The following is a 22187-nucleotide window of genomic DNA, read 5'->3' as shown; positions in this document are numbered from 1 at the left end:
CTCTTTTCCACAAAAAACATTAGGTATGGGATATTAAATGCATGATGAAACTATGCAGCACACAACTGCTGATGGGAGCAGTCATATAGGAACACCCACCAGCTGTTATTTTGTACAAACATTCTGCAGCAATTGTTGTTCAGATTATCAAATTCATAATACAGAGGCCTCCTCATCCCAGAGGAAATATAAGGAATTGGTATTGGTAAAATATCTTTATACATTTTCACAGGCAACTTGGTAGGAAAAGAGGGAGTAAAGAAGGAAAGTATTTGGGTGAAGAAAGGTAGGTACCAGGTGATATCCAAATAAAGCCTTTCATATTGAACAAAACCCATACTGTTCATTATCTTCCTCTGCTTTTCTGGGGTTGCAGGAACAGTCTCAGCAGCAGTAGCAGAATATATGGCCAAGCAAAATATAAATGAAAGACCTGCCATTTGTTCCATCTTGTCTTATAAGATTCAAAGGGCCTGAACTTATTGTGGCGAATAGCTGGCCCACTGCTCCACTGACCCCACAGACACTGAGCGTCAGGGGTGGGATAAAATTGTAGCATCTAGGTAATGAAAAGAACTGTTCCAGGCAGTCCCATTGAAGTGATTGGTCACTCCGCTTCTAGGGGTAAATACATTAAGACTATGGGAATGTATGAGTTAAGTTAATCGAGACAGTCTGCTTATGATAATTAGCTGATTCTGAAAAAACTCATCTTAAAGATCAATGTGTTTCTAACACATTTGTAGTCAATGAAAATTTAAGACAGTAGTACATTTAGTAATCTTTTGACCCAATTTGAGGTGAGGCAGTTGTAAGCTCATTGACAAATGGGTCATTAAGTAGAAACACTTCAAAGATGGCAGTTGGGCCAACGACTGGATACCTACCGTTCTCAATATCCAATGGGTTGAAATGATGTAAAAAGAGCTGCGACGGGGGTTGATGGGAAATGTGGAAGTCACCCAACTAGAGGCAGAGCAGTCCAGCAAGAGTGTGAACAACAACAGCAGGATCAGAGCCTTTTCTTATACTTTTGCCTCCTGGAGAGCTCTATTTTGCTTTGCATCAATGTTCGCAGTGAAAAATATCAGCCTAATGGGATGCGCCCACAAACGCTCTCCAAGGAAATAGGACCACCACCGCCGTTCCTCCATATTGGAAAACTGCGGTGGTGGTCCTATTTCCTTGGAAATATGTATGTATGTTACAGAGGCAGCTCAACCAACACAGCCCTCCAACATTGAGAATTTACATGAACTCCTGCAGATCTCATCCACAGTCGGCCCTCTGACGCATGGGCTGCACAACAACTTCAGTGACCTCAGCCACACAGATTCAAGAGCCCACTTCTGAGTCCCAAGAATTTGTTTACACATCAGAAGGTGTTTTTTAAATATGTATGTAAACATGCCATAAGAAAAGTAGATTATACATGATGGACCTGTGCATTTGTTTTACCAATCATAATCCTAATCTAATCTAATCATAATCTGATCATAATTTCAGAATTACACAGAATATTATGCCCCAAACTACTCAAATAATGTAATCCAGAAAGACATTAATAACAGCAAAGACACTAAAGGATCCTATAACAAGCACACAACAGTGGTCGAAATGACCTGAACAATATAATGCAGGTGATATCACAACTGCAGATGTGGCAGGTAATGATTTGCCTGTAGGAAAAAAACAAAATCATGTCAAAGGTTTATCTTGTGTGTGGCTGCGCCAACTGATCATATTGAGAAAAAAATAATATGCAGTGAACACTTTGTGGAAGGTAAGGTGAGAGTAATGAAACTACTTATGTAGGTGACTACAATGGCCAAACTACAGTCCAATGTGTTATGATATTACTGGAAACATAGCTAACTGTGATATCAAAGGTTTGCTAAGTGGTTATCTATCTTTGTTTTTAGCAATGCTAGTTGGCCAGTAGTTCTCAAATTACAGTCCTTGTTCTGAAAAGAGGTAAGAAAACTGACTTTTCCTCAGTGTGTTCGTATCATATCTGTTATCCTTTTTTATCTGTTTTTAGATAATAACCGGCACTTTCCGTCATTTCCAATTACTGCTCTCCACACCCTAAATCATCTAAATATTGCGTAGTCTCAGAATCCCATGACTGCAGACCACCTCTGAAGTAGCCGTAAGGGATTGTGGTTGAGGTAAATGACATAAACAATATTTTATAGGGTCATCTTATGTTGCATTTTGCTCTGCATCTCTCCTGCGCTACTCAAGGCAGACCCCTCCTGTCTCAAACTGCAGTGGAAATTTCCGCTTGTGCAGCCACTTCTGGAGCCCCCTCCCGAATCACTGCTTACCACTGCCAATCAGGTTAGTACATCTGCAGCAACACTCCACTCAGTCATTGCCAGATTGCGTTTGCTTTTATTTTGACTTCCCAGCACTTGTTTCCAGATTGCGATTCCTTTGCTGTATCTCAGCCCCAGTAGGACCACCGAACATCTGTCCCACCGACCTTCTGAGATTTGCTTACTGTTTTCTGAGTCTTGTCTGCTTGTGGCTCACTGGCACTTGCCTGTTCCTGATCAACTCTGACTCCACTGTTGAGCCAGAGTGACGTAATGAGTCCATCTGTTTACTGTGTGCCTGTTGGGCCCACAAATAAAGACTCTATTTTAAGTGAGATCTGGTTCATTTGTGCTGCTACTGGGTCCTCTCCATACCTGATACCATGATAATCTTGTCGGAGGCATCAATTATATTTAGTTATTACTAAGTATTAGTTAAAAAAATAGTTTTTGTAATCGCTGATGGAATATATTAGACAAGACTCTCACACACGGGCATCTGCGCACACATAATATAAACAGAAGTGAAGTTTAGGAGGCCCTGAGAAAAGCATTCACTCTGTTATGCAAAAATGTTAAAAGGTCAACAGGGTAATCATGGCTGACAGAGTCATTGCTACTGTTATCATCACTGACGCAGGCAGAGGCCAGCTGACCACTTGTAAATTGTTGTGACCTTTACTTTGCACGATACCTCAGTGATGAGCCTGTGGGTCAGCATCTGCTCTCCTTAATGTGGGACTTTCAACACAAAAGGGCATAGATCCTTGGGTTTTACATTGTAGATAAATGTGGCCTGATATGGCGAAACAAAAACTGTTTGGAGAAATTATTATCATGATACTGATGAGAATTGTCTTTATCTTGTTATGTGTTTCACCATATGTTTCTGTCTTCTCTTAGAAGTTAGGGAAGGTAGACTCATTGGTAAATATAATAAAGAACAGAGACATTCCAGTTGCAGGATTGTTGTCTGTTCTATTGTTATCTCAGGAGCCAGTCAGGCAGGGGGTGTCAACCACTCATTGTATACAGGACATCAGGGGGTTGATGATCACATTTGCATGAAGAATGGGAGCTGGCCACCTGGGAAAACAATGGAAAAGAAGAACCCTACCAACACCGCATGGGACTGGAGGAAGAGGACGAGGACATCTCAGCAGGGGATCTGGATTGGATTGCATGGACATTGTGAATTTGCATGTGTGTGACTATAAAAGACTGGGCCAAGGGATAGCTAGGTTGTCAGACTTCGTGCCCTGACGATTAACTCTGTTGTTGCTAGGGTTATGAACTGGCCCGGAGCTCTGTAATATTTGTGTCTGGAATTGGTTCTATTGTTAAATACATTTTGAAATTGATACTTTACTTCTCGAAGTCTTCATTCAAAGAACACGCAGATCGGCAGCTACACTTGAAAGGTATCGCGATCCAACAATACTTACAAACAAGAACCACATGACTCCTGTGTCATTTAAAAATTCAATCTAAAATTAAAAACACAGCCGTGTGATTAACTGGATATGATGGCCCCCATTGACCGGCTGCTGAGTGAATGCCTCAGGCAACAAAAGCCCACCAAGGAGAAGGAGCCTGAGGGGCTACCATGGAAGGATATGCCCTTGTACGACCGACAAATTGAGGAAGTGGCTGTTTTCGAGAAAACCTACCAGTGGCTGGCAAAGGCCGGACTGAAAGACAGCACAGAGGCACTACTCATGGCCGCACAAGAACAGGCCCTGAACACCAGAGCAATAGAGGCCAGGGTCTACCATACCAGACAAGACCACAGGTGCAGACTGTGTGGAGATGCCCCTGAGACAGTCCAGCACATTACAGCAGGGTGCAAGATGCTGGCAGGCAAGGCATACATGGAACGGCATAACCAGGTGGCTGGCATAGTGTACAGGAACAACACTGAGTATGGGCTGGAGGTCCCAGGAACCAGGTGGGAGACACCCCCGAAAGTGGTGGAGAACGAGCAGGCCAAGATCCTGTGGGACTTCCAGATCCAGACTGACAAGATGGTGGTGGCCAACCAGCCTGACATAGTGGTGGTGGATAAACACCGAAAGACAGTGGTGGTGATAGATGTAGCAATCCCAAGTGATAGCAACATCAGGAAGAAGGAACACGAGAAGCTGGAGAAGTACCATGGGCTGAAGGAGGAGATAGAGAGAATGTGGGGCATGAAGGCAACAGTGGTCCCAGTGGTGATCGGGACACTAGGAGCAGTAACACCCAACCTGAGCAGATGGCTCCAACAGATACCAGGAACCACACCAGAGATCTCTGTCCAGAAGAGCGCAGTCCTAGGAACAGCTAAGATCCTGCGCAGAACCCTCAGACTCCCAGGCCTCTGGTAGAGGACCCGAGTCTGAAGGAAGGAGGCACCGCCCAGGAGGGCGAGGAAGAGATTTTTTTGCATGAACATATCACATGTGACTCTCACAAATACTTGAAAGTGAAAAGAGTGATAAGTGAAAGAGAGGAGGATGCGGAGGATAGGATTCGATGGAGACAGTTGATTTGCTGAGGGAAGCAGCTAAGTCATACACTGAAGATGATGCACATAAATAGTCTATATTGTTTAGCTCAGGAGGTTTTCTTTCATGGAATTTGAAACTTGTCATGTGTTGAAAATGTGGACATGTCAAGGCACATTTTCCAAATGCAATATGTTTTCTGGATAAACCTAATTTAGAGCAAACAAAAACACATTCCATGCTGCATTTAATGCCTGAAAAACAAATGTTTGTTTATGTAAATTAGGTTTATATGAGCAGATGTATTGGGAGAGCTGTTGGCAGAAACACATATCATTCAAGCATGAAGCACAAAAACATTCTTCCCTCAACAAAGGCCATTTTCTTTTACACACTAAAATGCTCTCTCTCGCTCTTCTCCCTCCTTCTCCCTTCATGTTTATGTCTGATCGGCTGAGGGGTGATGTTCCCACCATCTGAATGGATTAAATTCAAACATATGAAAGCACTATAACCTCTCATGCAGTAGAGACATTCTCATTGTATCAGCAGTCAATTACATTACAGCTCTCACTTATTCTTGCCATCTTTCTCTGATTCTCAAGGTTGCTGCAGGACTGATGGACATTCTTTACTGAGAAAGATGAAGAAAAAATATTTAATGCAAATAGAAATGTTTGTTTGTCATTGTGAGATCTGGACATTCTTCTCTTTTACATAAATAAATACTCACAATTACCATCAACGCCCATGGTCATGAATGTTATTAGTACTACTGCTCACCATTGAAAAAATGACAGTGAGAGAGAAAGAGATGAGGAAGTGAGAGAGGGGTGGAGAGGCAGAAATAGATCAAACACATTGGTAATTGTCCTGGCAAGTAAAAAAGTCCCATTAGGCCTCAAAAACATATATCTTTACACAGTGATAAAGATATGTGTGTACGTATTAGTGTGTGTTACAGTGAAAGAGGCATCATCAATGACCTTATGTACTTAGCCCAGAATTCTGTCTGCAGAACGACACAAATTTCGATCACAAAAGACTACGAAGAACAGATCGTGCTACAATGGATACAGTATATTTATAATTAACCATGATTATAGTTTATTTTCTATTGCACTAATCATTTTTGTATTTTACATATAATTGTCACACTCTGCTCCAGCCCATGGACTCAGTACTTTTCCACTGCCCTGCTCACACCACACCCTCTGATCACCACACCCACTCTCAGTCACTGATCACACACCTGTTCTCACTCATCAATCAGCTCACCTATCAGTATACCGGTATATTCTCCAGCGTCACACTCACTCGGTGCCAGATTGTTCTCAGCAATGCAAGACTTTCCAGCGTTTACCTGCCTGTCTTCCCGGTATCGACCCTGCCTGTATACGACCTGCCTGTTCTGCCTGACCTGCCTGACCCCCGGTAAATTACCTCTGTCTTCTGTTTTGACCACGAGCTCAGCCAGTCTCTCTCTGGACTGTTTGCCTGATTCTGCCTGCCTTCCGGTTACTGAACTTTTGCCTGCCTCGACCAAGTCCACTGCCCCGCCCTCGAACTGTTTTTGTGTGCCAGATTGCAGTTAATAAACCTATTAACTGATCATCAGTTCATTGCCTGTTTTGTACTGCACTTGGGTCCATACCATACCCGTCACAATAATATGATCTGGGATCCATGAAAGGGGGGGAAAATCTGAGCAGCTTTATTCATCAACAAACGAACAAAAACGTTATTTGTTCAAGATATCTTAAGTATCATTCATACCCTTGTTTAAATTATACATAAAAGTGAAGTCCAAATAGTGCCACAGTGGCAGTTAACTTTCTGGAGCTTTCAGTGTACAACACAAGAGACTGTTCATCAAGCAGCAAGCTAAAACAGGGAGGCTGAGGACCACTGGACATCAATTCTACCATCCAGGGTGAAACAACATAGATAATACATCAGAAACATGGCATCCAGTGATGACTTGCTAAGCAAGTAGACAGCATAATTCTGGGAAGGACCAACAGTCAAAAGCAACCTCAAAGAACCAACCCCACCAAAGAAGTGGCCAATATTAGGAAATCTACCATTAGATGGAAAATGGTAGACTGCAGGACAGCACAGAGACCCCAATAAAGGGAATGAGCCATAACCACTTGTCTGGCTTAGTGTTCAGGATCTTTTTAGACTGGAAATCTCAAGGTCAAAATAGGACACACCTCAAGAAATGGTGGAAAATGACCATACTAAGACCCTGTGAGACTTTCAGATACATACAAACAGATGATGGTGAAACAGCCAGATATTGTTGTGCGGCTGAACTGGCAAAAGAGGGTGGTAGTGATAGATGTGGCTATTCCGGGTGACGACAGCATCAGAAGAGGGGAACAAGGGACAATATACAGTGTATTTCTCTAAAGAACCTGGACCTCTGAAAATGATGACCAGTAGACTATGCATCAGTGCATCAGCACTCGCTACCCACAAGGCAGTGTGTTTGGGCCATTGGGCTGGCTGACCACCTATTCTCTTTGCCTTTCATCCCCTATTTGTCAAAAACAGGTACACACACACACACACACACACACACACACACACACACACTGCTGCCCCTGATTCTTTAGGCTTTATATGGCTTCATGCACCATACGCACTTTGTTACACATGACATTCTCATACTGACTTCAGAGCCAAGTCGTACTCTCATGGGAGCAGTTTGACCTTTGAATTAATTATTCATTCTTTTAGTAAGCCTATTAATAGCTGGTCAATGACATTTGTTTATTTCAATGACCATAAGCTGGTGAACTCCTTAAACACAGACTTATTTTTATGCTTTTGGCTGCTAAGTCATTGTGTTGTCTCCCCAGAAACCATTTCCATTTCACACTCATGCACAGCATGCTGGGAGAACACATCTAGTCATAAGTTATCTTGACTCATCAATTGTGGACCACAGGGGACAGTTCTGTTTTAAAGAAAAAAGAGGTGAATTTCCACCTCAATCTCTCCCAACAGTTTTAAAGGTGTGTGAAAGAGGAGGGAGATGTAGCTGTGGAGAGGATGGTCCAGGCTTCCCTACTAACTGTGCATCCTCAAAGATGGATAAAGAAGAAAAGAAAGACTATAATTCTTTGGTTCTCAACCTCCCCAAGTGGAGTGACCAAAAAAACAAAATTAAAGTTTAACAATTAACTTCAAAAAGCAACTACCCAATTATTAGCAATTACTTTCTATTAAATTTAACTCCATATCTGTGGGAAAACCTATGCTTTACATTTTGTCGAATAAAGTTTTTGTGAGTGTGTTATGTCATTTTCTGTATAAAGCTATTTCAGGCATTACAGTTGTGGCTCATGGATGCTAATGAAAAACTTGACAGTTTATGTGTATGCCAGCTTCAGCTCTTTCATCATCTTCTTTCAGGCCATATCTGTCTTCCTTACTGCCTGTCTCTAGATGCCTTACTTTTTTCTCTTCCCATCATTTCCACTTGTCAAGCTAAAGGGAGCAGACAAATGGATGGACACTTGAATACCCAGATATTCAAAGGGGCAGGAAAAATGATGGAGCGATGAAATGAAGGAGTGACAGTGCATGGCAGTTCTAGGCTGAGGATGGGAAAAAGAAGAAAGAAAATGTAAAAAATGAAAAAAGACACACCGGGAGGCTTTATTTTAAAGCTTCTCACATATTTATGACACATGGTAATCCATGTGACAACAACTCAAATAAATCTTTTTTTCCATTACTACAATTTTTAGCAGACAAATTAAAATGAGCACAATATGAATTCTTTTTCTCCAGTGGTGACCTTTAATTTGATGCCTTAATCATAAAGTCTTATATTAGCTAAATGCTCCGGAGAAACTGGGGCTTTTAAGGACCAAATATAGGATTGAGACACTTATTTCAATCATAGAAGTCTCTAATAGTAAGGATAGCTGCAGAGTTCAAACACATATGCTTCTGTTGGAAGCAGGAGGGGAATTTTTCCTTGCCACATTTGCTTGTCTGGGGTTAGGCCCTGGGATTCTGGAAAGCGCCTTGAAACAATTCTGATTGTAAAAGACGCTATATAAATAAAGATTGATTGATTGTTGGGAACTTACCATAAGCTTTCAAAATTGTAAGATATAAGAGGCCTACAAGAACTCCTGAGGCCTGGCCACATGTTTCATACAAAGAAAACAAGGGAAACAAACCTCTGCACAACTTCCAAGTACAGGTTAAATCAACTACTAACCCATCCACCCTTCTTAGGGCAATCCGATGTAGATGGACCTTCTTTAAAATCTGACGATTTTCCTGCCAGAGTGAAGGCAGCAAAACTTAGGTCACTGCAGAACTGCAGCATAAACAACATTACTTTGTTTGGGTCTTGGTGTCTTGTCCTTTGGGTGTACTAACCTCTGTCTGAGAGTGTTGCTGGGTTTGAAATGAACCGGTATGTCGTGTTTCTGGAGGATCCTCCTAAACTTCTCCGAGACTCCGGACAGGTAGGGGATGGAAACGCTGCGGCGTTTGTTTCTCTCCTCTCCTTTGCTGGGGTCTCGCTTTCTTGAGGTTTTGGTGAAGGCCCAGTCTGGGTAGCCACATGTTTTGAGAGCTGTCTTAATGTGGTGCTGTTCCTTCTTTCTGCCTTGGGATGTGGTGGGTATTTCTCTGGCCCGGTGTTGAAGAGTTCTGATCACTCCCAACTTGTGTTCCAGTGGGTGGTGAGAGTCAAACTGAAAGTACTGGTCGGTACATCTCTCCACATCAGGTTTGCTGGCCCTGTTAAAAACCTCTGTACAAACTGTATTCTAAAAGCGGCGGTCCTGCTGGCCAGGTGGATGAGGCCCTGTCCTCCCTCCTCTCTGGGCAAGTACAACACCCCCTGCTGGACCCAATGCATGTCGTCCCAAAAGAAGGCCAGAACTCTTGTCTGCAGTTGTGCTAGTAGCCCTGAGGATGGCTCCATGCAACTGAGCCGGTGCCAGAGCACAGAGGCCACCAGGTTATTGAGGACAAGAGTTCTGCCTCTGTACGACATGCGGGGGAGGAGCCATTTCCATTTTTGAATTTTTCCGTCTACCTTTTCCAATGTGTCGAGCCAATTTTTCTTTTCAGTTTCTTCATCTCCAATAAAAACACCGAGGTACTTTAGGCCGTCCCTCCGCCAGGCAAGGTCCTGGGGAAGGACCGGCCGACCATTTGTCCACCTGCCAACGGCCAGGGCCTCACTCTTCTGCCAGTTGACCCTGGCCGCGGACAGGCGGTTGAATAAAACTGTTAAATTAGATAAAACATCTACGTCCCTCTGGCTGCGCACCATTACTATTAGATCATCTGCGTAGGCAGATAAAACAATTTTTCTGTAAAAGGACGGTAAAAACAGGCCATCCACGTTTGCACGGACCCTAGAGAGAAGGGGTTCGAGGGAGAGAGCGTAGAGCATTCCAGAGAGGGCACAGCCCTGCCGGACGCCTCTACGCACTCTGAAGGGAGCACACAAACTGCCATTAAACTTCAGCATACTCGCAATGTCACAGTACAGGACGCGGATCATCGCTATAAAGCCAGGGCTGAACCCGAACCTCTCCATCACCTTCCAGAGGAACTGGTGTTCAACCCGGTCAAAAGCCTTTTCCTGGTCTAGCGAAATGAGACCAGTATCAACGTCCAATGATCTGGAGACTTCCAAAACATCTCGAATTAGGTGGACATTATCTACTATGGACCTGCCGGGCACACAGTAAGTCTAGTCCCGGTGGATGACCTGCTCCATAGCTTCCCTCAGCCTGGAGGCCAAGGTCTTGGACAGAATCCTATAATCCATACACAGCAGAGACACAGGGCGCCAGTTCTTGATCTCCTGCAGGTTGCCCTTTTTTGGCAGGAGGGTGACCACCACTCTCCTGCAGGACAATGGCAGGGAACCCGAGGCCAGGCATTAAAGACCTCCAGCATGTCGTGGGCCACAATGTCCCAGTAGGCTTTAAAGAACTCTACTGTGAGCCCATCGACACCTGGAGACTTCCTTCCCTTCATGCTGAGCAGGGCGGCGTGGAGCTCATTGAGTTGCAACGGCCTGTCCAGCTGCGAGTTTGCCTCCTCAGAGACCCGAGGAAGGTCCCCGCAGAACTCATGGAACAGGCCGTCATCCCTGCGATACTCACTCTCATACAGGGAGGAAAAGAACTCCACCGCCCGCTGCCTTATCTGGCCCGGCTCCACGAGTTCCTGCCCTGTGCTCGAAAGCAGTGAATGGATTATTAGGTTCTGTCCATGCTTTTTCTCCAGCCCAAAGAAGAAACTAGAGGGAGCATCCATCTCAGTGAGGTCTTGAATCCGGGACCTGACCAGTGCACCCTGTACCTGACTGTCCAGCAGGCTGGCCAAGGCCATTTTTTTGGATTGGAGGGTTTCAATACACCCTCGATCTCCTGTGGAGCTGCCAATCGCCTCTAGCTCCACTATCTCCATCTCCAGGTCTTTGATCGACCTGCGTGTGTCCTGCGTGGCATTGAGAGTATACTGCTGGCACAGGAGCTGTATCTCTACTTTTCCACGGTCCCACCACTGTCTTAGGCACGTAAAATCGGATTTTCTTTCTCGAAACCCCAACCAGAAGTGCCGTAAAACATCTCTAAAACTGTTGTCTTGAGCTAAGCTGGAATTAAAATGCCAGTGTGCACTCTTGGGCAAGATGTTCTTCACGGCGACTTTGCCTAAAACCAACGAGTGGTCTGTAAAGCCGACTGGCGTGATGCTACAGCTCCTAAAAACACTAAAATGATGTTTAAAACAATAAAATCGGTCAAGTCTGGCCGAGGAGATCCTACCCTCACTCAAGCGGGACCAAGTGTATTGCCTGTTGTCTGCGTGCATCCTCCTCCACACATCCACCAGGCCATGAGAATAGGCCAGCTGTCTCAGACAATGTTGCAAGGCTGGATGAGGCTCTGCATGGTTGCGGTCTAAAAAAGACTCGGTGCAATTAAAGTCTCCACCCAAGAATAAAAAATCATCCCCACAACCATTTAAAACAGTGCCGACTTTTTCTAAAAAGCTCTTCCTCTCTGTACGGTTGGTGGGAGCATAAATATAATAAAAACCAAGGAGTGGTTTTGGAGGCGCGCTTTCACCATCAAACACCGTCCCCTCACCACATGCTCCACCTCCAGGGACGGTGGAGTGAAGCCCCTTGAAAAAAGGAGGCCCACTCCACCACTGAGGGTGGTGTTGTGGCTCAGCAGCACCTGTCCTTCCCACTCCTTCTCCCAGTCCGCTTCTATGCCGCAGTCGCTGTGGGTCTCCTGGAGGAACAGGACATCAATGCGTTTTCTTTTTGCTGTGTCGAACACTAGTGCCCGTTTTCTTGCGTCCCTGGCTCCGTTGACATTCAACGTTCCCATTTTGAATATGTTCATGCCAAGGGAAAAGATTAAAATCAAAGACAGTAAAAACTAAGTACAAGAAACCATGGTAAGATATTTTTAAATTTTGCTGTTTTCTTGCTTTGCCCATGTGTTTCCTTAGCCTGTAAATTTCAGGGTCGGTGAGGCCTGACGTTGCCTTATTTCTAATTAAAAAGCTTGCTGACCGGATAAAACGGAGCCTGTCAGGGAAATATGTTCCCAGATCAAGACCTTTCATGCCCTTGGTCTGGGTAAGGAATTTTTTAAACAAGCTTGAGGGGTAAAGGTCAATTTCCTGCCCCTCTGGCATTGTGCCGGACAGTTCGCTGCAGTCGCTGGTGTCTGTATCTACTGCTGTATCCTCCAGCCTTCCGGTCTTGCCCCCCTTGTCCTTCATGGCGCTTTTTTGCTTGTTCCGCCGCTTTGCGGGAACAAGCCACCACTCGGACGCGCCACTCGTGCCCTCACCTGCGCTCACTGCTTCCTCACCACACTCCCGTGTGCTCACTCCTCCCTCACCCCGCTCACCTGTGCTAACTTCTCCTTCACCCCGTTCAGCAGCCGCTATCCCTGGCCCATCGAGTCCACCCATCATCTGACCCACTGTACCCTGCTCACCCGTTTGGATCGAACGATGAAACGATAATTAAATTCCTCCGCCCTATTGTTGAGGATCATATGCACCTGCCTGCGGTGAGACACTACGTGTCTCAGCAGCGGTGACTTACAGCCCGATAACATTTTGCGGATGGGGGACACCACTTTCCCATGCCGAGACAGCTCCCGTACCAGGAACTCATCGCTAATGAACGGCGGCACATTGGACAGTGTAATCCGTGCCGCCGGCTGTGTTAGCGGAGTTACCTGGACGAACTGTCCACCCACAGTGATCCCCGTCTCCACCAGCGTGTTGACTTGTTCCACCTTTTCAAGGAACAACACCACCGCCCTATTCATGCGGGCGGCGGATTTGATTGAGCTGTGGCCAATTTTTTGGCCCACAGCCAGCGCCACCTCCTCCACACTAAGCACGGAGCCCGTACCCACCTTGACTCCGTGCTTCCGACTCAAGCCGGTTAAACCGGCGTTGGCCGCCATGACGGCCGCACGCGGTCGTCCGCCCCACACACTCACACAAACACTCGAGAAACTAATATAAACTTGCAAACACCACAATAAATTAAACTATAGAATAGAATAAGAATAGAAAAAATAGCGCTTTCGCACGGTTTTCCACTCGCTCGCTCGCTCCTCCGCTCTCACACGTCTCACCCAGAGAAGAGAAGAGAAGAGAAGAGAAGAGAAGAGAAGAGAAGAGAAGAGAAGAGAAGGGTAGAGGAGAGGAGAGGAGAGGTAGAGGGAAGGGAAGGGGAGGGGAGGTAGAGGAGAGTCATAGAGCGTAGAAATACATACAAAAATACATTATATTGAATTAAATTGAATTGAATAAGCTGCTGGTTGAGTGGGTCAGCGGGGTCGGAGGTCAGTATACAGCTCTGAAGGCGGCGATACCTGTAAATGGATACGGGGGGGGGGGAGAGTAGAAAAACTACACAGGAAATAGCATTACTAGTCTACTTGATGAGGAGGAGGAGAGGAGAGGAGAGGAAACCATGACCCAGTGGGGTGACAGAGGCCTGTCAGGTGATCATGTTTCTGGACCCCGACAGCCTTGGCCTATAACAGCATAACTAAGATGTTAACCTAATGATTAGATGATCCCCTAAGTATGATAATTTGTCTGTCTATGATAATAACTGGAACTACAGAATTAGTAACAATAAGCTTTTTCAGAGAGGTAGGTTTTAAGCCTAAATCGTAAAAGTAGCGATGGAGTCAGCCTCCCGTACCTGGACAGGGAGCTGGTTCCATAGCAGGGGGGCCTGGTAGCTAAATGCTCGGCCCCCCATTCTACCTCTAGAGACTCTGGGGACAACAAGTAGACCAGCAGGTAGGTGTCACTAGCTGGTAAGGTGTCACTAGCTCCTCCAGGTAGGATGGAGCTAGGCCTCTGAGGACCTTGTAGGTCAAAAGAAGGGTTTTAAAAATTATTCTAAATTTAACGGGCAGCCAATGAAGAGATGCCAGTACAGGAGTAATGTGACCTCTTTTGTCAATACCTGTCAGAACTCTGGCTGCAGCATTTCGGATCAACTGGAGGCTTCTTAAAGAGTTGTTTCGACACCCTGATAATAAAGAATTACAATAGTCCAGCCTGGAAGTAACAAATGCATGGACTAACTTTTCAGCATCATGGTGGGTCAATAGTTTTCTAATCCTTGTGATGTTCCTCAGGTGAAAAAGGCACTTCTAGAGACTAATTTAATGTGTGAGTTGAAGGAGAGATTTTGATCAAAAGTTACTCCAAGATTCCTCACACAGAGACTAGATGTTAATGAGATACCATCGAGAGTGATCATGTGATCTAATCTATCCCTGAGAAGTTCAGGACCAAACACCATGACCTCAGTTTTTTCTGAGTTAAGGAGGAGGAAATTTGAAGACATCCAGGACTTTATGTCTTTAAGACAGGTCTGAAGCTTCACTAACTTCTGTGTCTCCTCTGGTTTCATGGATAGATAAAGCTGAGTGTCATCAGCATAACGATGAAAATTTATCCCATGCTGCCAAATAATGTTCCCTAAGGGAAGCATGTACAAGGTGAAAAGGATTGGTCCAAGTACAGAACCTTGAGGAACTCCATGGCTAACCCTACTGTATGAAGAGGGAACGCCATGGACATGAGCAAACGGGTATCTATCAGATAAATATGATCTAAACCAGTCTAGTGCTGTCCCTTTAATGCCAATCACATGTTCTAGTCTCTGTAACAGGATGCTGTGATCAACTGTATCAAAAGCAGCACTGAGGTCCAGCAGAACCAGCATAGAGACCAGTCCATGATCTGAAGCGATAAGAAGATCATTAGTAACAGAAGTGCTGTTTCTGTGCTGTGATGGGCTCTAAAGCCTGACTGAAACATCTCAAACAGGCTGTTTCTCTGCAGGTGCTCCAGTAACTGAGTCACCACAACCTTCTCTAGAATTTTAGAGATAAAAGGAAGGTTGGATATCGGCCTATAGTTTGCTAAGACATTAGGATCCAGTGATGTTTTTTTTAAGCAACGGCTTAATCACTGCTACCTTGTAGGACCAGGGTACATAACCTGTAACTAAAGAACAATTGATCTGGTCCCAGACAGAACTGCCTATCAATGGTAAAACATCCTTCAACAGGTGTGTTGGGATGGGATCTAAAAGACACGTGGTGGTCTTGGATTTCTGAATTAGCGAAGACGCCTCAGAAAAATATATAGGGCTGAAGGAGTTTAAGGACTCGTTGGAGAACCTGTATGTTCCCACAGTCAGCACATCTGGTGATGGTCCAGTTGTTGGGATGGCCTGGTTAGCTTTCTCTCTGATAGCTAGAACTTCATCAGTGAAGAAGCTCATATAGTCTTCACCACTAAGCCAAGAAGGGATACGTGGATCTAAAACACTGTGACTCTTGGTTAATTTGGCCACAGTGCTGAAAAGAAACCTGGGGTTGTTCTTACTTTCCTCAAATAAGAAGAAAAATAAACTGTTTTAGCCTTAGGGAGGGCCGATCCTAATTTCCTGACCATAGAGCGCACCTGATTAAAATCCATAATCTAATTTTAGAAAAAAAAACAATTTAGTACTTATACAAGCCTCGCCACATCGAAAGACAGGTAGCGGATGAAATCAGACGCAGACTTCCGCTAGGATAATTCTCCACTTTACGAAAGACACGTCAACGAATGGAGGTCTTCAATCCCACACACAACCTGGCTTATGGTGTGCAGGTGCAAACAGTAATTTAAACAGTAATTTAATACATCAACAACCAGAACTCAATAAATAGAACACTAACATTGAAAGTTGCAAAAGATAACATTTACAACGAACAAAAACAGGGTTAACACCAACCTGAACCCACAGACACACTGCCGCAAAGCATGCTGGGAAATTCTCACACTGACCCTCCCCAATACGCTACACTACCTTTGCTTTTCTTTCAAACGGTGCCTGTGACGCGGCAGTAACACAGCAGCAATACGGCAGTAACACTAACAGGGCTGGTTTAAAAAAAACATACCGGTAAAATTTCTTCTTGCATTTTCCATGATGAGGGTCTGTTTATGCTAATTTTATTCATACACAAAGCGCGAAGTTACACTAAACTTGCGTCTTCCTCGACACATATATTCCACCCGTCTCTCTTACCTTTTTCACTCGAGCGCCCCTAGCGGCCGATAGAAAAAATACACAAATAAGCCGCACCGTAGAACAAGTCGCAGTGTTTAAAGTGTAGGAAAAAAGTAGCGGCTTATAGTCTGGAAATTACGGGTATTTTATAAGAATGCCACTTCCTTTCTACACTGCGCACTTTCTGCTTGAGGGTCCTGATATGTGAATTATACCAGGGGGCACACCTCCTCTGATTTACTATTTTCTTTTTCAGGGGGCAACAGAATCAAGCGTGATTCTCAGTGAGGTTGCTGCACCTTCAGCAATAGTCAACCTCAGCAGGGCTAAGATTATAATGACTGATCCCTGGGGAAACACACAGCGGTCCTGGGATTAGCATAGGGATCACTTCCTTAAACTTAGCTACAGCATTATCTGAAAGACATCTGCTATAGTAAGACTGTGCTCTGAGCATAGAGGAATTCTTAATCATAAATGTAAAAGTGATCAAAGAATGATCTGACAGGAGTGGGTTCTGAGGGAACACTGACACATGTTCTACCTCAATACCATAAGTCAGAACTCGATCTAGGGTGTGGTTGAAGCTATGAGTTGGTTGGTTTATCTGCTGGAGGAAACCAACTGACTCAAGTTATGAAATGAAGCCATTTCTAAAGCTGTCATTTACAATGTCTACATGGATATTAAAGTCTCCAATGATAATGACTTTTTCTGTTCTAAGGACCAAGTCAGATAAGAAATCAGAGAACTCAGATAGGAACTCTGAATGTGGCCCAGCAGGGGGCCGATATACAACTACAAACAAAAGTGCCTTTTCTGCCTTCCAGTTCAGATGGGTGATGCCAAGAGTCAAGCTTTCAAATGAACTGGAACCATATTTTGGTCTAGGATTAATTAATAACTTGGAGTGATAGATTGCTGCCACTCCCCCTCCTCGACCAGTAACACGAGGAATATGATAATTAAGATGGGTAGGAGGAGTAGATTCATTTAAGCTAACATACTCCTCCTCCTGAAGCCAGGTCTCAGTAGGACAGAATAAATCAATGTGATGATCCGCTATCAGGTCGTGTACTAAAAGGGATTTACACAAAAGAGATCTAATATTTAATAGTCCACATTTAATTGTGATGTTAGTTTCTCCAAGTTGTGCTTTGGTATTAATTTTAATAAGATTACGGTGATTGACCGCTCCCCTGCTCTGTGCTTGGTGAACTATTAACCGTGGAACAGAGACTACCTCTATAGCGTTAAATATATTATTGTTGGTGGATGAGGGTTCTATGGAAGCAGCAGAGAGGTGTGTAAGACTACAACTCTGTATCCTGGTCTGGACCCTGGATTGTCAGGTCACTTTGGGTCTAATAAAATTAGCCAAGTTACTAGAAATGAGAGAGGCACCATCCCGTGTGGGATGGACACCGTCCCTCCTAATCAGACCAGGTTTTCCCCAAAAAGTGCTCCAATTGTCTATAAAGGCCACCTGGTTTTCGGGGCACCACCGTGACAACCAGCGACAAAGCGATGACATGCGGCTAAACATTTCATCGCTGGCCAGAGTGGCGAGGGGACCAGAAAATGCTACGGAGTCCGACATCATTTTTGCGTAGCTGCACACCGACTCTATGTTAATTTTGGTGACCTCCGACTGACGAAGCTGGGTGTCGTTTGCTACGACGTGAATAATAACTTTACCAAATTTACGTTAACGTCTCGCCAGCAGCTTTAAATTGGCTTCTATGTCGCTTCTATGTATTATGAAATGAAATCCTAGTTTGGAATTAAAAAAATCATATGATAGGATTTTAGAAAGAAGTGGACGAAAACTAAAGAGTAAAATGTCACTACAAAAAACACTAAATGGTAGGTGAGCTTTATTTATTACGGAAATGACTAAGTTCTAAAGCCCAAGTCCCCATGAGAGGATAAAGTAGCAGAAGATGGATGGATGGATGGATGGATGGATGGATGGATGGATGGATGGATGGATGGATGGATGGATGGATGGATGGATGGATGGATGGATGGATGGATGGATGGATGGATGGATGGATGGATGGATGGATCTCTAAGTGTAAGGTAAGTGTGCAGGCTGTCCAGATCTGGCTGATAGATGGAGATTGATGAAAGGACCATGATGTCCATGAAGAGAATGATGGGACAGAAGTGACAGGAGATGAACAGAAGGCATTAATGCCCTGTCATTTGCCATTCTCTCTCTCTCGCCCTTATTAAGATCTCCAGACAGTCGTGATGAGGTCAAACAAATGCACAAGAAGCATTCTTAAATGCTACATATCAGAAGCAGAGTATTGATTTCTGATGACATTCGCATAATTCATGGTGCTGCAAGAAAAGAGTGGAAAACTGTGATAAAAAATAAAACGATTACAACAAAATGGAAATAAAGAGCAGGAAATTGCTACAACAAAAACTATTTGATGTTGTCAAGATTCTTTGTTGCAATGGAATAATATAAAAATCTACTTAAAAAAAATCTATTTAAATGTCCCACTTTTTCATGTTATGTTAAAAAATCTGCAGAATGGTGAATGATTTTTTTTTTTTTTTAAAACCTTTTAACCTAATCCACACATGCTTGCAATATTATTTGAAAAAGGAGTCAACGTTAATAATAACATGATTTCTGCTTTAACACATCAAGTATTTGAAGAGTGGTAGAGTGTTTTATAGCTTAATCCAGTTGTTTGATGCCGCAAAGGACAATACATTTTCCTGGAATTTTTTGTGTGTAATGGGATCATTGGACCTCAGGTGGAAGTTTTTATGGGAACAGTGCAGGAAATTCGAAAGGTAATGGTGTTTCACCTAAATGGTGTTTCACCTAAAAAGGTGTTATAGATCAAATTCACTGATGATATCTTTTGTAGGCCGACCCACCCCTTTATAAAGGTCACAATGAGGTGGAAAATGGCGAAGTGAATGGGTGAGTGATGGAGAATGTCAAGCCTCTTAGGAACACACACAGAGGATTAGATGACATTGCCATGGGGAGGATGATAAGACTACTCTCAAGAGTACTTTAAATTTGACCTTAGCCTTAAGTTTATTGATATGAGAAATGCAAGAACGATGTTGGCAGATTTATATTCAGAAGGGAAACCTGACAGATGAATGAGCAAGTTAAAAGAGTGTGTAATGGTGACAGCAATATTGGGCAGAGCTACTGAATGTGAGGGTCAAGAGTTGCTTGTTTTCTTTTCTATTATTACACTGTCTAATGGCAAGCCAGTGAACTGGTGCCCAAGAGAGCATTTCTGGTGGATGAAACCAGCCAGGTCAGCAGAAGAACCAGGGGCTACAGCAATTCTTGATCTGGAATCTTCTCATTTAGACACGTTTGTCTATGATAGTGCTAAATACTTCCTAAAAATAAGTATTACCAATATATGGGATCAAGTAAATTTTACCCAAGGTTACAGTTTGAGAAAGGCCTGAAAGTCATAATTTTCCAGCAAATGTATAGTGTACCCAAAAACATTGTTGTAACTCAGAATCCATAATGAACGCATGATGAGAGATGTACTTCACTACCCTAACTCACAATATCATTTGCTTGGGGAGTAACTTGGAGCTACAGCAGTAGCTGGCCTTTTATGATAACACCCTAAACATTTTTGCCTCGATCCTTTTTTAAGTGATGCTTCTGAAACAGCAAATACATCAGGATTAGCAGTGTAAACCTTGATTTTACCAGACTTGACCCCAAGTAATAAAATACAGATTCTGACCTGTAGGAAGCTTCAAGGATTTGCACTCACAAAAATAAATAAATCAATGAAATGGGAGGTAATAGTAAAGCTTATGGGATTTGATGGTAGCATTCCTTGAATAATTTTAACAGGCCCTGCCGGATGAACACTGCCAGAGATGAATAACATGAGGATGAGGATAGCCACACATGGACGAACAGAGTTGGAAAATATTGTCTTTGTAATGACAACAATACGTTGGTAAGTGATTGAAATAGGACATGAATTTAAAAATTCAGCAGTACCTTCATCATAGATTACATGCAAATTTCCAAGTCATTTTATTGAAGACCAGCTCCCTGAAGCAAATGAACAACAAAATAGGCGGAAATTATATGAATTAAAACCTGAAATAAGAACTAAACTAAAATAAGAATGAGAAGGCTTTGAGTGAGAGCTTTTTCACTGCAAGAGACAGAGATGTCACCTTGAGCCTGAATGCAACAAAGTTGACCAATTCCAGGTGGTTGGAGTATCGGGTTTGTAGGTGCAGAGTGTGTCAGAATGCCTCGCTTAGCTGCCTTGTAAGACTGTTGTTGTTGTTGTTGTTTTTTATTAAGGTGCTCCTTAGGCATATTGGAAGCTGTATATTTGTGGAATTGTTGAAATAAAATGGTAAATAATGAACTTAATGGTGTACTGTCTAGAGTTTTTCTTATCTTCTGCCATGTTGTTGTCTGTTCTTAATATTAAAGTGAGATGAAGCCAATTAACTTAATGCCTTGACAAAGTTCACCACAGAGACCCTGATTACAACAATGAAAAGCATAAAAAGGCTACAAGACATTCAGACATCCTGTATGAGGTGACAACCATTGTTGTTCAAGTAAAGAAAACAGCCTGCAAACATCAAGCAGCAGTAGCTACTGAATAATTCACAACCGCGACATCAAACACAGTCACAGGGGTTTAAGCATTCCTGCGGGAGTGACATCTATCAAAATCTCATATTTGCAGAAAAAAACAAAGGAAGAGGTATGATACAATAGCTATAAAAAAAACAGGCGCACACACACACACATGCATGTACAGTAAAAATACACAGGCACATAGGCACATGCCAGTCCACCCACACTCAGCCCAGATCACAGTGCTCATTTCATTTTTGATTCCCTTTGCAAAACTGATGAGTCGGAAACCTTAAAGAATCAGTCAAATGAAAACGATATTCTGTCTTTCTGTCTCATTGGATCTGAATCTCTATTGATGTCCTACTTAGATGCAACTCCTTCACTCATCTTTATTTCTATCTCTGCTGAATCTACTCCCGCTTTCCCCTGTGTTTCACCCACTCCACCCCCACTGGATCTGCTGGATTGCGGATGTTGCCAGTTGGGAATGATGAGAGCGGAAAAAGATTGAAATACTGAATCCAGCAGAGTCCACATAATGCCTGAAGACACACACACACACACACACGTATGAATACACGCACGAACATGCACAGACATAGAGCGAGAGAGAAACATATCCTAGTTGACACTATTTGTATTTGATTATCCTCTTTCCTCACTACTTCCTGTTACTTGCATAGACTAAAAAGTCAGTAATTTATGAAAGAATATGTCAACATCTACATTCTCCCTAATAATTATTCTTTCCTGCTAATCAGGAAACAATTAGGCAGCCCACATTAATTCTGTACTCATTGGGAGCAGACATGGCATAAATACACTTGTTGTGGAGTCTTTGAAGTCTTTGGTTTAGAGCCAGAAACACATGTACAGTATATGCTCACAACTGATTATCCAAACTCACTCTCTAACCCAAAGGTAGACATCTCCACATGAATATAGATTTGGAGGTACCAGTGTCATGAAGCAGAAAATTGTTAATCATGCAAAAAGTTTAAAACTTAATTCTCCTAGGCATTGGACTTTCAACCAAGAAATTAGGATTTATGTTTGTAGTTCATAGTGAGACTATAAGTAAATCAAAAAACACAGACAGAAACATGGGTAACATTTCCAAATGT

The 22187-nt window shown here is 43.3% G+C and overlaps 1 protein-coding gene and 1 long non-coding RNA gene across 3 annotated transcripts in view; one reads left to right on the top strand and one right to left on the bottom strand.

Annotated features, from left to right (window-relative positions):
- The window catches only part of pvrl2l (PVR cell adhesion molecule related 2 like), a 198559-nt gene that overhangs the window by 31464 nt on the left and 144908 nt on the right, over positions 1-22187 (bottom strand). The gene's annotated exons all lie outside the window — the stretch shown is intronic.
- LOC130528058 (uncharacterized) lies at positions 1862-2656 on the top strand. The gene is made up of 2 exons (XR_008951193.1): positions 1862-2343; positions 2428-2656. It is a non-coding gene; the product is annotated as an uncharacterized LOC130528058 (long non-coding RNA).

This window comes from Takifugu flavidus, chromosome 6 (genome assembly GCF_003711565.1).
Source record: "Takifugu flavidus isolate HTHZ2018 chromosome 6, ASM371156v2, whole genome shotgun sequence".
NCBI lineage: Eukaryota > Metazoa > Chordata > Actinopteri > Tetraodontiformes > Tetraodontidae > Takifugu > Takifugu flavidus.
The sequence above is the reverse complement of the archived record's forward strand: the minus strand, read 5'-3'. Positions and strand labels throughout refer to the sequence as shown.